Genomic DNA, 17,549 nt, shown 5'->3' on the forward strand with positions numbered 1-17,549 from the left:
TAACATTTTCACGATGATTCTGCGACAGGAAAGTGCGTCGGTTTAACGTTAATACGTAACATACAACTATGCAGATTCTGTCTGTATTATTAACCGACTAAAGCTTTCCATGTTTCACGGTTCAAAAAATGTAGTTACAGGTTGCCTATTTAACAACTTCCAGTGGAGACGAAAATATGTTTCTTGGTATACAATACAATCATTGACTAAATATAAAAATGTAAAACGCTCTCATAAACTTCTCATTATTAGCTGCAATCGCATGTAAAAGGTTTAACACAGTATTAAAAGTATAACAGAAATTAGGAGACATGTTCAGAGAGTGAGTATACTAGGATTTTTATTTTTCAGAAAAAAATTTATTTGAAAAATAAATTACAGAATATTGTTGATACACTTGTTGACTACTTTTCTACACAATCGCCATCCCACTCAATGCGTGTTGTGAACCTTGACACAAGCTTCTTTATCCCCTCGTCGAAGAACTTACCTGTCAGCCCTTTTCTCCACTTCGGAATCTCTTTCTGCACCTGCTCATCGGTTGAAAATTTAATTCCACTCATGTGAGTCTTTATGGAGATGAAAATATGATTATCTCAAGACACGATGTCAGGGGAATACGGGATGGAGGAGGGGGGGAGGAGACGCAGGATTCGAAACACCCCAAAGAAATAAATTCAAGAGCGCATTTGCGGCTGGGGCTGTGCGAGGGTATTTTGCACCAACACGTCAAATCCTGACACCGCCTAATCACAGTCGTTCTCTTCATAACACCTTTACTTTAAACCGTTTTCATTCGCAAAAAAAAAATTTGGTCTGTTCTATTCATTCCACAACTACGAAGCTCTGTTGGTGGGGTTTATTTCCGACATCTTTCACGCAGCTGTACACAACGTCACTCTACGTACTGGCGTTTTCCTGCGAGGCTCTCTCTGGTGAGGGGATTCTCCTCTATCGCTGAGTAGCCAACATTCAAAAAACAAAAACAGAATGAGCCTGTTATGGTCAAACATGTCTCGTATGTATAAGTCTTGAAGCAGGGCAGTTCACTTTACATAAATTACCCCGATTATACTCATCCAGTATTAGGGAATGAGAGCACTCAGCTTGTTCCAGTAAACTTTAAACATAATTTCAAACCCTTACGAAAGGTTTCCTCTTTGGCATCCCCGATAAAATGAAGAAAGAAAAATCTACTATTTTTTCGCTGCTCTTGCTGTAAAACTTCAGTATCGAACACGACATTATAATTTATTACTTCTCTATTACAAACTCTATCTCCAACACACTTTGCAGAAGGTATCCATATACACCACTGAATAAACTTGGAAAATTATACTATTTTACGACTCATAGTCCATGACCTATGATGCCATAAATACCAACATGTGTGAAAAACCAGCTTTTTCTTAAAACAGAGTAAAAAATTACCTAGACTTTACTCAACCAGTGTTTGAAAGTGAGAGCACTTAGTGACTTTGCACAGCTTTATAACATTATTTCGAGCCTTTCCTATTTCCTCGCTCACATGCTTGACATCACATACTCAATCTCATTTGTAAGGTTATCAGACATTTGGAAGTGTTTTACACATGGAAGTTCGATTCTTCAAAGAATCAGTGGTTTACTGGTGGTATGTCTAAAATATCGACTGTTTGTTACCAGTCTTCACTTCTTAAATCACAAATTCTACGTGGAACTGCACCTGAAGCTGGGTGCATTAAAAAAGTATACACCAAGCGACAAGCAGCAGTCGGCAAGTGCAAACGACATTTAACAGTTGTACAGGAGCTAGCCAGAGTAAGGATGGAAGAGTAACGTCTTTTACACTCGTTGAAGGCAAGACTTTTTACCACTCCAGGGAATTAGTCTTGGTGTCGACCTAGTGCTACGAAAACAGAAGTGTCGGCTGATGATGCAGCAGAGATGCATTGAGGACAAGGGGGAAAGCAGGAAATCGCACGAGACAGTCGCGACCAAACGCTTTCGTCACACTGCTCACTCAAAAATGCAGATGGAAAGAGTAAAACGCCCCGTGCACGGAAATCAGTCGCGGTATTAGTTCCGACGAGAGAAAAAATAAACTTACGGAAAAGAGGAAGCAGTCAAACGCTTGAATTGTGTGTGGTCTGTGCTATTTAACGTCCATTCTTATTCTTGGCTACGCCTGTACATATTCACGCAGCCTTTTTAAATCAGTTTATCCACATCCACATCTTCGTATCAGTCGTAGTTAGCAAACGATCGGTGAAGACTAAGTGATATACTAGTCAAGGACCATCTTGGCATCAGAATCACGGGTCGAAGGTAAGCGACTGTGTTTGCTATTCCTTATGACTATTACTTACATTTGATTTCCATTGGTAATTTGTCCGTGATGTTGGACTCACTTCTAACAAATCAGCTTGCCGATTTTTGAATTAATTCGCGTTTAAACATGGCTGCTTACTGACAGATGAGTTCACATAACTGACACAAGTAAAGCATTGCAAACACTTAGAATTTCAAGATAAGCGATCTCAAGTACCGGCCCAGAAACCTGTGATGCCATAATTACATCGCTGAAAGGCTCTGTAAAGTTAACAAATAATACTAGTTTTATTGATAACGTACTTTATTTTAATAATTATTTTAATAACATACAACTTTATGAGGTACATTTATGTGTGTTATTTAAATTTGTCTAACAATAATATGATTCATCTACAGGCGGTCTGAATTTTGCACGGGAGTTCCACGACGCTGCGATCTATGGGAAGAGTCAGAAAAGAATGAGTGATTGCTGTTTGAGCTAAAGGATGTTATTGGGAGGAATGGACTGGAGGTATTATTACCTCAAGTCGTGTGGCAGTCTGCACATTTGAATTCGCAAACCTTCCATGATATACATTTTTTAATTTTAGAAGAACATCAGTTTCTCTCTCGGCTTGTGAAATTTCGATGCTGGTTCCTCCACTATTTCTTTACTCGCTATACAGTTTCCACAAACTGCAAAGTCTGAACTGCCTCTGTTAACTACTTCATGCTGTTTTCACTTTGTTTCGCTAAGAACTCTTGATCTGTATTCTTACTCCTTTAGAATATCGGCTGCCTTCTGAATTATTCTCATTGCAGAAGAGGCTCCTCTCCTCCATCGTCCCGATGCTCTTAGGTCTCGGTTTCGTTGTAAACCTCCTAATGGAAAAGGAAACAACTTAATTAGTTTGTTGGTCACTGTATTGTTGTTGTGGTCTCAAGTCCGAGGAACATTTGATGCAGTCATCCATACTACTCTATACCGTGCAATCCTCTTCATCTACGAATAACTACTGCAAGCCTCGAGGGATTAGCCGAGGGGTTTAAGACGCTGCAGTCATGGACTGTGCGGCTGGTCCCGGCGGAGGTTCGAGTCCTCCCTCGGGCATGGGTGTGTATGTTTGTCCTTAGGATAATTTAGGTTAAGTACTGTGTAAGCTTATGGATGATGACCTTAGCAGTTAAGTCACATAGGATTTTAAAAAAAATAAAAAAAAATAAAAAAAGCTACTGCAACCTACAACTTTTTGGGTCTGCTTAGCGTATTCATATCTTGGTCTCCTATGACTTTTACACTACACATTTCCCTCCAGTACTAAATTTGAGATTCCTCGATGTCTCAGAACGTGTATTATCAACCGATCCCTTCTTCCAGTCAGCCTTTGCCACAAATTTCTTGTCTCCTCGTCTCCCCATTTCCACCCAGTACCTCCTCATTAGTTACGCGAACTACTCATCCAATCTTCAGCATTTTTCTGTAGCACCACATTTCGAAGCCTCTTTCCATTCTTGTGTAAACTGTTATCACCAATCTTCCTCTTCCATACATGGCTACACTCCACACAATTACCTGAAGTAAAAACACCCTAACCATATCTGATGTTAGCAGATTTCTCTTCTTCAGAAACTCTTTCCTTATGATTGACTGTCTACATTTTATACCCTCTCTACTTCGGCCACCATCAGTTATTTTGCTGCCCAAATAGCGAAACTCATCTGCTGCTTTTAGTGTGTCGTTTCCTAAGCCAATTCCCTCAGCATCACATGATTTAATTCAACTACATTCCATTATCCTAGTTCTGATTTTGTTGATTTTTTATCTTATATCCTCCTTCCCAGACACTGTCAATTCCCTTCAGGTGCTGTTCCCATTCCTCAAAACAGCATTTTCTACCAAGGAATAAAACTGCACAATAAATTACCAAAAGAGATCAAAGAAATTGCAAAAACACACTTATTTAAAAAGGCAGCTAAAAAGTATCTGTTATGCAATACATTTTATACATTGAAGGATTGCCTTGATAAAACAGAGTAGGAGTTTGGTAAAGAAAATGATATACAAATAAATAATAATAATGATTATATGACATGATCATAAAACATTCCACATAACACCTTCACACTATGTCTTTTTCCCTCTTTTTCCTTTTCTAGAAAAACTTAACCCCAAGTTATGCATAGCACAATACTAACACCTCTTCCTGTTTCTGAGCTCATTATAGAGATATGCTGACTCAGTTTTGCGGGATAGCAAATAGGAAGTTGCGACAGAGATAATGGCACAGAGATCACCAGTGTGTGTGTGTGTGTGTGTGTGTGTGTGTGTGTGTGTGTGTGTGTGTGTGTTTGTGTGTGTGTAGTGAGTGAAGTGTTATGAAACAATGTGTGTATAGTGTGTGTAGTGACTCATAGTGAAATATGAGTGAACAGGGTGGCATTACATTATCTGTAACATGTGGATTGTATACGAGGAGTAAATTTAATGATTGTCTCTAACTAGAAGTCTGTAAACGTATATGTATAGGAATTAGATTATTTTAAATTGGTCTAAACTTGTAAATAATTTGACATGTCCTATATCCTTGTAAAATCAGATCTACAGATGAATAAAACTACTACTACTGCCACTACTCTTACAAATTTACAATATCATCGGCAAACCTCAAAGTTTTATTTCTTCTCCCTGAACTTTAATTCCTACTCCAAACTTTTCTTTGGTTTCCTTTACCGCTTATTCCATGTACAGATTGAATAACATCGGCGATTGGCTACAGCCCTGTCTCACTCCCTTCTGAACCATTGCTTCCCTTTCATGCCCCTCAACTCTAATAACTGCACTCGGGTTCTTGTGCAAGTTGTAAATATCCTTTCTATCCCTGTATTATGACCCCTGCTACTTCCAGAATTTCAAAGAGCTATCTCTAATTCTACAAATACTACACTACTGGCCATTAAAATTGCTACACCAAGAAGAAATGCGGATGATAAACGGGTATTCATTGGACAAATATATTATACTAGAACTGACATTTTCACGCAATTTGGGTGCACATATCCTGAGAAATCAGTACCCAGAACAACCACCTCTGGCCGTAATAACGGCCTTGATACGCCTGGGCATTGAGTGAAACAGAGCTTGGATACCGTACAGGTACAGCTGCCCATGCAGCTTCAAAACGATACCACAGTTCATCAAGAGTAGTGACTGGCGGATTGTGACGAGCCAGTTGCTCGGCCAGCATTGACAGACGTTTTCAGTTGGTGAGAGATCTGGAGAATGTGCTGGCCAGGGCAGCAGTCGAACATTTTCTGTATCCAGAAAGGCCCGTACAAGACCTGCAACAAGTATAGTGCATTATCCTGCTGAAATGTAGGGTTTCGCAGGGATCGAATGAAGGGTAGAGCCACGGGTCGTAACACATCTGAAATGTAACGTCCACTGTTCAAAGTGCCGTCAATGCGAACAAGAGGTGACCGAGACGTGTAACCAATTGCACCCCATGCCATCAAGCCGGGTGATAACGCCAGTATGGCGATGACGAATACACGCTTCCAATGTGCGTCCACCGCGATGTCGCCAAACACGGATGCGCCCATTATGATGCTGTAAACAGAACCTGGATTCATCCGAAAAAATGACGTTTTGCCATTCGTGAACCCAGGTTCGTCGCTGAGTACACCATCGCAGGCGCTCCTGTCTGTGATGCAGCGTTAAGGGTAACCGCAGCCATGGTCTCCGAGCTGATAGTCCAAGCTGCTGCAGACGTCGTCGAACTGTTCGTGCAGATGGTTGTTGTCTTGCAAACGTCCCCATCTGTTGACTCAGGGATACGATGCCTGTCATCTCGACTGCTAGTGATACGAGGCCGTTGGGATCCAGCACGGCGTTCCGAATTACCCTCCTGAACCCACCGATTCCATATTCTGCTAACAGTCATTGGATCTCGACCAACGCGAGCAGCAATGTCGCGATACGATAAACCGCAATCGCGATAGGCTACAATCAGACCCTTATCAAAATCGGAAACGTGATGGTACGCATTTCTCCTCCTTACACGAGGCATCACAAAAACGCTTCACCAGGTTCGAATCCTGCCTCGGGCATGGCTGTGTGTGATGTCCTTAGGTTAATTAGGGTTAAGCAGTTCTAAGTTATAGGGGACTGATGACCTCAGATGTTAAGTCCCATAGTGCTTAGAGCCATTTGAACCATTTGAACCAAACTTACTGCTTTCCCACTTCAGAACACATTTTGCTCTCTAACTCTTGGTGCTTCTCGTCTGGGACCAGGCAACGCTGGTCAACTGCTGTTTGTGTATGAGAAATCGGTTGGAAACTTCCCTCATGTCTGCACATTGTAGGTGTCGCCACCGGCGCCAACCTTGTGTCAATGCTCTGAAATGCTAATCATTTGCATATCACAGCATCTACTTCCTCTCGGTTAGATTTCGCGTCTGTAGCACGTCATCTTTTTGGTGTAGAAATTTTAATGGCCATTAGTGTATAAACGTATGTTTGCCTTTTCTTAACCTATCTGCTAAGAGCAATCGAAGAGTCAGTACTGTCTCTCGTGTTCCTACATTGCTTCGGCACCCAAACTGATCTTCTTCGAGGTCGGCTTCTATCAGTTTCTCCACTCTTCTGTAAAGAATACCTATTAATATTTTTTAGCAACGCCTTATAAAATTGATAGTTCTATATCATTTACACCTGTCAGCATCTGCTTTCTCTGAAATTTTATTCTTTTTGAAGTCTGATTTTCAAGTGATTTCAAGTTCTGAAAAAATCGAAGATTTATTGAATAGAAAGAGCTTCACAAACTGGTCCACCTCTGGCCATCATGCAAGCAGTTATTCGGCTTGGCCCTGATTGATAGAATTGTTGGAGGTCCTCCTGAGGGACATTGTGCCAAATTATGTCCAATTGGCGAGTGACAGAACTGATTGGCAGGCGACAGTCAGTCTGTCTGAGGCGTCTCCACACACGTCATCGCTGGATAACAGGGCTCAGTTAGAAGCGGGACTCATCAATGAACACAATTCTTCTCCTGTTAATGCGATTCCAGGACGAAGACATGTCTGGAGACGCCTCGGACATCAGTGGGATACCAGTCTGATTGCCGCCTGCCATTTCGAGCTGACAACGGGGGTGTCATTTCATTTCATAGCAGGACTCCTTTGGTTGCCATCCGCCACACCCTTACAGCACAGTGATACGTCGACGTCATTGTACGCCCCGTTTAGTTGCCCTTCATGGTAACCCATTACGGGCTTACGTTTCAGCTAGATAATACCCACCCGCACATGGCGACAATTTGTACAGCTTGTCTTCGTGCTCACCAAACTGCACCTTGGCCAGCGAGGTCGCCGGATCTCTCGCCAGTTGAGAACGTATCGATCACTACGGGCAGAGCCCTCTAAGCAGCTGGGGATTTTAACGATCTGACCCTCCAACTGGACACATTTTGGCACTATATCCTTCAGGAGGGCATCAAATTTTTTTTTTTTTTTTTTTTTTTTTTAGGTCCTCAGTCTACTGACTGGTTTGATGCGGCCCGCCACGAATTCCTTTCCTGTGCTAACCTCTTCATCTCAGAGTAGCACTTGCAACCTACGTCCTCAATTGTTTGCTTGACGTATTCCAATCTCTGTCTTCCTCTACAGTTTTTGCCCTCTACAGCTCCCTCTAGTACCATGGAAGTCATTCCCTCATGTCTTAGCAGATGTCCTATCATCCTGTCCCTTCACCGTATCAGTGTTTTCCACATATTCCTCTCCTCTCCGATTCTGCATAGAACCTCCTCATTCCTTACCTTATCAGTCCACTTAATTTTCAACATTCGTCTATAGCACCACATCTCAAATGCTTCGATTCTCTTCTGTTCCGGTTTTCCCACAGTCCATGTTTCACTACCATACAATGCTGTACTCCAGACGTACATCCTCAGAAATTTGTTCCTCAAATTAAGGCCGGTATTTGATATTAGTAGACTTCTCTTGAGCAGAAATGCCTTTTTTGCCATAGCGAGTCTGCTTTTGATGTACTCCTTGCTCCGTCCGTCATTGGCTATTTTACTGCCTAGGTAGCAGAATTCCTTAACTTCATTTACTTCGTGACCATCAATCCTAATGTTCAGTTTCTCGCTGTTCTCATTTCTACTACTTCTCATTACCTTCGTCTTTCTTCGATTTACTCTCAAACCATACTGTGTACTCATTAGACTGTTCATTCCGTTCAGCTGATCATTTAATTCTTCTTCACTTTCACTCAGGATAGCAATGTCAGCAGCGAATCGTATCATTGATATCCTTTCACCTTGTATTTTAATTCCACTCCTGAAACTTTCTTTTATTTCCATCATTGCTTCCTCGATGTACAGATTGAAGAGTAGGGGCGAAAGGCTACAGCCTTGTCTTACACCCTTCTTAATACGAGCACTTCGTTCTTGATCGCCCACTCTTATTATTCCCTCTTGGTTGTTGTACATATTGTATATGACCCGTCTTTCCCTATAGCTTACCCCTACTTTTTTCAGAATCTCTAACAGCTTGCACCATTTTATATTGTCGAACGCTTTTTCCAGGTCGACAAATCCTATGAAAGTGTCTTGATTTTTCTTTGGCCTTGCTTCCATTATTAGCCGTAACGTCAGAATTGCCTCTCTCGTCCCTTTACTTTTCCTAAAGCCAAACTGATCGTCACCTAGCACATTCTCAATTTTCTTTTCCATTCTTCTGTATATTATTCTTGTAAGCAGCTTCGATGCATGAGCTGTTAAGCTGATTGTGCGATAATTCTCGCACTTGTCAGCTCTTGCCGTCTTCGGAATTGTGTGGATGATGCTTTTCCGAAAGTCAGATGGTATGTCGCCAGACTCATATAATTCTACACACCAACGTGAATAGTCGTTTTGTTGCCACTTCCCCCAATGATTTTAGAAATTCTGATGGAATGTTATCTATCCCTTCTGCCTTATTTGACCGTAAGTCCTCCAAAGCTCTTTTAAATTCCGATTCTAATACTGGATCCCCTATCTCTTCTAAATCGACTCCTGTTTCTTCTTCTATCACATCAGAAAAATCTTCACCCTCATAGAGGCTTTCAATGTATTCTTTCCACCTATCAACTCTCTCCTCTGCATTTAACAGCGGAATTCCCGTTGCACTCTTAATGTTACCACCGTTGCTTTTACTGTCACCAAAGGTTGTTTTGACTGTCCTGTGTGCTGAGTCTGTCCTTTCGACAATCATGTCTCTTTCGATGTCTTCACATTTTTCCTGCAGCCATTTCGTCTTATGTTGTTCGTGTTAGGACAGCAACCAGCCACAAATTTACTTTGAGTTCCTTTATTCAAAGGAAACTGTTACCGGTTTCGAATCGTTGCGATTCATCATCAGACGGTTTACACGCTTTCTTTCTACATTTGGTGTGTTTTTTACAGATTAATTGTCGTGAAACGTCGGTTTCGAGTGATTGTTTCTATAACGTTCATCCAATCGATGAGCTTGTAAGCTCTTTGTATGTACCAAAACATGTGATGCGTGGTTGGAATGAACTCAGTGACAAATCTAAAGTGTACAGTGAGAACTATTACGTGTGCAACAACGAGGATGCAGTGGGAATGCATTTACATCGATTGGATGAACGTTATAGAAACAATCACTCGAAACCGACGTTTCACGACAATTAATCTGTAAAAAACACACCAAATGTAGAAAGAAAGCGTGTAAACCGTCTGATGATGAATCGCAACGATTCGAAACCGGTAACGGTTTCCTTTGAATAAAGGAACTCAAAGTAAATTTGTGGCTGGTTGCTGTCCTAACACGATCAACATTTGTCTTCAAAAACAGCCACGGTCTCCAATACGTCATCATATGACAAAATTGCATTTCGTCTTAGCTTCCCTCCACTTCCTGTTTATTTCATTCCTCAGCGACTTGTATTTCTGTATTCTTTTCTGATTTTCCCGGAACATGTTTGTACCTCCTCCTTTCATCAATCAACTGAAGTATTTCTTCTGTTACCCATGGTTTCTTCGCAGCTACCTTCTTTGTACCTATGGTTTCCTTCCCAACTTCTGTGATAGCCCTTTTTAGAGATGTCCATTCCTCTGCAACTGTACTGCCTACTGCGCTATTCCTTATTGCTGTATCTATAGCGTTAGAGAACTTCAAACGTATCTCGTCATTCCTTAGTACTTCCGTATCCCACTTCTTTGCGTATTGATTCTTCCTGACTAATGTCTTGAACTTCAGCCTACTCTTCATCACTACTATATTGTAATCTGAGTCTATATCTGCTCCTGGGTACGCCTTACAGTCCAGTATCTGATTTCGGAATCTCTGTCTGACCATGATGTAATCTAATTGAAATCTTCCCGTATCTCCCGGCCTTTTCCAAGTATACCTCCTCATCTTGTGATTCTTGAACAGGGTATTCGCTATTACTAGCTGAAACTTGTTACAGAACTCAATTAGTCTTTCTCCTCTTTCATTCCTTGTCCCAAGCCGATATTCTCCTGTAACCTTTTCTTCTACTCCTTCCCCTACAACTGCATTCCAGTCGCCCATGACTATTAGATTTTCGTCCCCCTTTACATACTGCATTACGCTTTCAATATCCTCATACACCTTCTCTATCTGTTCATCTTCAGCTTGCGACGTCGGCATGTATACCTGAACTATCGTTGCCAGTGTTGGTCTGCTGTCGATTGTGATTAGAACAACCCAGTCACTGAACTGTTCACAGTAACACACCCTCTGCCCTACCTTCCTATTCATAACGAATCCTACACCTGTTGTACCATTTTCTGCTGCTGTTGATATTACCCGATACTCATCTGACCAGAAATCCTTGTCTTCCTTCCACTTCACTTCACTGACCCATACTATATCTAGATTGAGCCTTTGCATTTCCCTTTTCAGATTTTCTAGTTTCCCTACCACGTTCAAGCTTCTGACATTCCACGCCCCGACTCGTAGAACGTTATCCTTTCGTTGATTAATCAATCTTTTTCTCATGGTAACCTCCCCCTTGGCAGTCCCCTTCCGGAGATCCGAATGGGGGACTATTCCGGAATCTTTTGCCAATGAAGAGATCATCATGACACTTCTTCAATTACAGGCCACATGTCCTGTGGATATACGTTACGTGTCTTTAATGCAGTGGTTTCCATTGCCTTCTGCATCCCACCCCTAGGACAAGAGAGTGCCCTGAACCTCTATCCGCTCCTCCGCCCTTTTTGACAAGGCCGTTGGCAGAGGGAGGCTGACTTCTTACGCCGGAAGTCTTCGGCCGCCAATGCTGATTATTTATCAAACTTTAGGCAGTCGCGGGGATCGAACCCGAGACTGAAGATGTTTTGATTATGAATCAAAGACGCTACCCCCTAGACCACGGGTCTCTATCAATTAATGTTCAACAGAATAGCCTATTATACACTCCTGGAAACTGAAATAAGAACACAGTGAATTCATTGTCCCAGGAAGGGGAAACTTTATTGACACATTCCTGGGGTCAGATACATCACATGATCACACTGACAGAACCACAGGCACATAGACACAGGCAACAGAGCATGCGCAATGTCGGCACTAGTACAGTGTATATCCACCTTTCGCAGCAATGCAGGCTGCTATTCTCCCATGGAGACGATCGTAGAGATGCTGCATGTAGTCCTGTGGAACGGCTTGCCATGCCATTTCCACCTGGCGCCTCAGTTGGACCAGCGTTCGTGCTGGACGTGCAGACCGCGTGAGAAGACGCTTCATCCAGTCCCAAACATGCTCAATGGGGGACAGATCCGGAGATTTTGCTGGCCAGGGTAGTTGACTTACACCTTCTAGAGCACGTTGGGTGGCACGGGACACATGCGGACGTGCATTGTCCTGTTGGAACAGCAAGTTCCCTTGCCGTTCTAGGAATGGTAGAACGATGGGTTCGATGACGGTTTGGATGTACCGTGCACTATTCAGTGTCCCCTCGACGATCACCAGTGGTGTACGGCCAGTGTAGGAGATCGCTCCCCACACCATGATGCCGGGTGTTGGCCCTGTGTGCCTCGGTCGTATCAGTCCTGATTGTGGCGCTCACCTGCACGGCGCCAAACACGCATACGACCACCATTGGCACCAAGGCAGAAGCGACTCTCATCGCTGAAGACGACACGTCTCCATTCGTCCCTCCATTCACGCCTGTCGCGACACCACTGGAGGCGGGCTGCACGATGTTGGGGCGTGAGCGGAAGACGGCCTAACGGTGTGCGGGACCGTAGCCCAGCTTCATGGAGACGGTTGCGAATGGTCCTCGCCGATACCCCAGGAGCAACAGTGTCCCTAATTTGGTGGGAAGTGGCGGTGCGGTCCCCTACGGCACTGCGTAGGATCCTACGGTCTTGGCGTGCATCCGTGCGTCGCTGCGGTCCGGTCCCAGGTCGACGGGCACGTGCACCTTCCGCCGACCACTGGCGACAACATCGATGTACTGTGGAGACCTCACGCCCCACGTGTTGAGCAATTCGGCGGTACGTCCACCCGGCCTCCCGCATGCCCACTATACGCCCTCGCTCAAAGTCCGTCAACTACACATACGGTTCACGTCCACGCTGTCGCGGCATGCTACCAGTGTTAAAGACTGCGATGGAGCTCCGTATGCCACGGCAAACTGGCTGACACTGACGGCGGCGGTGCACAAATGCTGTGCAGCTAGCGCCATTCGACGGCCAACACCGCGGTTCCTGGTGTGTCCGCTGTGCCGTGCGTGTGATCATTGCTTGTACAGCCCTCTCGCAGTGTCCGGAGCAAGTATGGTGGGTCTGACACACCGGTGTCAATGTGTTCTTTTTTCCATTTCCAGGAGTGTATAACGGCCCGAGAAGGACCGACGCGTTGTTGACTTGCTTAATTTGTGAAGCTGCTTTTCTTGAATTCTTGAATAAATCATCCAGCTTTTCGGAAATTAAAAGAACTTGAATTTCTGGACTTGTACGTTACATTTACCGATTTTCATCCCATTCGCATAATTCCTTCGTGGTACATCTTTTTATTTTCGAGTGCATGTAAAGTAAGATGTCAAAGCATGAAGTTTTTTTGCATGCCCTAGGTTAACATGCTTTGTATTCCGAAAATACTATGCCTGTAAGTTTTTCCATAACTCGTTGGTGAATGGAGATTTGCAGAGTAACACGGAAAGGTGGTACCCGACTTCGACTTCCCGCGCACGGGGTCCCGGGTTCGATTCCCGGCGGGGTCAGGGAATTTTCCCTGCCTCGAGATGACTGGGTGTTGTTGTGTCGTGTTCATCATCATCATTCACCCCCATTACGGTCGGAGGGAGGCAACGGCAAACCACCTCTGCTAGGACCTTGTCTACTATGGCGGTGCGGGTCTCCCGCATCGTGCCCTATGCTCCTCGGAGTATGGGACCTCTTCATCATGTCCATGGAATTGGCGTGTGGGGATACTGGAGAAGAAGAAAATCGAAGCGTTTGGGATATGTTCTTGTGGAACAATGCAAAAAATCCAGGTAGACTGATTAGATAAGGAATAGGAGGTTTTCGTCTAAATCGGTGGTGGTAGGTAAATACGAAGAACACAGAACACAAAAAATAAGAGAGAGTGGTAGTAACACCGCCCTAACTTCTGTCTGTACCTTATGGCTGCTATCTGACTCTGTCACGACTGTTACTAGTTAAGATAGCTTTACAAAAGTGTGGTGTTTGGAAATCACTGCGTGGTTTATGATAGCTCCGACTATAATTGACAAGTACGAGTGAAATCAATTCACCCCTGCTACGCTGTATATAAAGCGCTGGTAACTAGATTTCGATGTACTGTCACACATAATTTTTCAGTACACACTTGGTCACAACATCAATTTGATGACCAAAATTTAACTCCAGAGCATACAGACCGGTCACATGCCTTTTAATGCAGAATATTCGTAATCTGAATGACCGTATCTATGAAATTATCCGTCGGCTCGCTTTTCTCTTTATATTCAGGTCCTTGTTCAACAACACTAAAGTAAGTTCTATGTAGAAATCTTGCAGTTGCGCCTACTCCGATCCCCTTCTAAGTTTCGCCAAACAACGGCTTGTGTCGCTTGGAACTTAAGCTGACCTTGCTTATATGACTGGGTTGAACAGTCTAATGATTACAAAATGACAGAGAGTAAATCGAAGAAAGACAGAAGTAATGAGAAGCATCAGAAATGAGAAAAGCGAGAAATTGATGAATAAGAATTCAATGCAACATACATGTGCACTCACAATCACTCTTAACAAAACACTGAATACAATGAAATAAACAAAGTACACAAATATCATAAGATGTACTGTCGAATTGACTACGGAGTAACAAATAATAGGTTTTGTAATTAAATATACACTTAGGTACTTCGGTTACCTCTTATGTGAATGTTATGCATTGAGAAAATAAAACTAAACGTTCTGTTTTAGTCTGTCAATCAACAAGTACAACGGTAAAACACTGCTTCTCTGTATCGTCACACGGTAATGTTTTGGCTGCAAGAGAAATGTATGTGCTGCGTACGTAATTAGCACACTAAGGAATACAGTTAGACCCTAGTTATTGTCTTAAGGGACGCTAATACTGATCTTTGAATGTGGTACACTTGAAGGAAATCTGCAAGTAAATCTATCTTGTATGACTCGACAACAAAGATGACGGCTGATAGTCATCTCACAGAACACCAAAATACCAGATGTGTAAGGCCCATGCTATGATACAGAAAACAGACAGTAGCGCTATTAGTGGCCTGGCAGCGTACTTCGAACTAGGATAAAAATGGTACGATAATTTATATTCTTGCTTTGAGGAATACAAATAGTGGATGATAAGATTTTTCGATTATACTTTATGGAATGGGGATGGTAATCTGGTGGCAAAGTGCATTTATTTGTAAAACCTAATCGTGTGGCTGTTATTTAGTGGAAATTATGTTTCTGTGTGCACTATATGAACTGCGTTGCAAATATGTTGCTCCTGTTCTGTTCAATGTTTGCTGTCGTCCGTAATACTGGGTGGGGTAAATGATTCCAAATTTGCCTCTGTTTCATATGAAACGGAAGCTGGTTTCGTCACACGATTTCCTGTGAACTCGTGACTATCTGTTACTGCTTATGAATCTGTGTGCGAACTTTTCGATTTAAATACGTTGTAAGTATATTGCTCGTATTCTACGTTATTTTTGTTCCCATCCGTTTCTATACTCTCGCATTTAATGGAGGCCACGAAATTTTCTTTGACTTCTGCTAAAATGTTCTCTTTGTGTGAAAAACATTTGCGGAACTGCTGTTACATTTTTTTTAGAGTACAAAGCATGCCCATCTACACCGGTATTGTACTCTGCAAGCCACTGCAAAATGCATGGCACTCAGTGGCAATAAGCAACACCATTCAAAGCAGCATTACACATACAATCCGTAACAAAGGTGAATACAATTACTGCAAAAACCTGATAACATGGAGTTCTCCATAAAATCCGAGAAAATACGGAAAACGGATGTAAACGAAAATGGGTTAGAATAAAAGCACTATCCTCAATTTTTATTTAAACTAAGCAGTTCACACACACAGATTCGTAAGCAGTAGTAAATACACAACACCATGTCAGGAAAACAGCTTCTGTTTTATGTGAAACAAAGCCAAATGTGGAATTATTTACTCCACCCAATACTACGAATGGCCACGAAACTCTAACAGAATCTACAATGCAATTCAAGAGTGCACAATGAGGTGAAATCATCTTCTGTTAGCTCAGAAACTAAAGCAAATTGGAAGACTAAAGTCAACCAGTAGTAAGAAAGAGATTTGGATCGTAAACTTGCTACCCTCCAAGTGGCCTGGCAGCGAACCAATGTCATGTTACGAGAAGTCCCTGCTCGAGCTTCACCCCCGTCATTTGAATGCTGAAACACTGTGTTACACACTCGAGGAACTCGACGACCAGAGAAAGAATTCTCTTGCAAGATAACACCCTTTCCGACATTGTTTGTTTTAGTTTAGTTATGTCATGTTCCGTAGATCATTTTCACGATTATTTTGTCTATGTGATGTGGAATAAGTCAGATTACAAGATATAGTGCTAATATTAGTATTACTGGAATGTTTAGTTCTACACATGCAACTACATTTAGAGGTACAATTTTTTTCCAGTTCTGAAGCAGAAACTCGTCCATGGAATAGAAGGAGTTGTCCAAAAGAAATAATTTTAAGCTAGACTTAAAACTTGATCTGCTACCTGCGAGACACTTCATGTTAATGGGCAAATGATCAAAGATTTTTGTTGCTGAATAATGTACTCCTTTTTGAGCAACTGACAGCTTGAATAACGGATAGGAAATGTCATTCTTCCCTCTAGTGTTGTGCGTATGAACATCGCCGTTCTTCGGGAATTGAGATGGACTATTTATATTGAATTTCATTAGCGAATATACAGGGTGTTTCAAAAATGACCGGTATATTTGAAACGGCAATAAAAACTAAACGAGCAGCGATAGAAATACACCGTTTATTGCAATATGCTTGGGACAACAGTACATTTTCAGGCAGACAAACTTTCGAAATTACAGTAGTTACAATTTTCAACAACAGGTGGCGCTGCAACAAACGGTGTATTTCTATCGCTGCTCGTTTAGTTTTTATTGCCGTTTCAAATATACCGGTCATTTTTGAAACACCCTGTATATACGCTGATGGCGCAGTTAAAATACCTACCTCCTTGAATAGGTGCCTACATGACGTCCTTGGGTGAACGCCACTAATTATTCTCACTGCTCTGTTTTGTGCAATCAATACTTTATGTCTAAGTAGTGAGTTGCCTCAGGAAACTATTTCATAAGACACTATGAGTGGAAATATGCGAAGTACGTTAGGAGGCTGATCTGTTTGTTACCAAGACTAGCGATTATACGAAGATCGAAAGAGGCTGAACTTAATTGTTTGAGAAGCTCAGTGAAAAAAAAAAAAGTAATAATATGGCATTGTTGGCCGGGAGGCCCCATGTGGGGGAGTCCGGCCGCCGTAGTGCGAGTCCTCTATAGTTGATACCACATCGGCGACTTGCGAGTCAATGATGATGAAAATTATGACGAGAGACACACAATTACAGTCCCCTGCCGGGAATCGAACCGGGGTCCAAGCTCAGTAATATGCTTCTTCCAGTTCAAGTTGTCATCAATGTGAACACCCAAAACACTTCCTCTCACACGATACCTTAATTCCCTTAGT

The sequence above is a fragment of the Schistocerca piceifrons genome, chromosome 1 (assembly GCF_021461385.2).
Source record: "Schistocerca piceifrons isolate TAMUIC-IGC-003096 chromosome 1, iqSchPice1.1, whole genome shotgun sequence".
Taxonomy (NCBI): Eukaryota; Metazoa; Arthropoda; class Insecta; order Orthoptera; family Acrididae; genus Schistocerca; species Schistocerca piceifrons.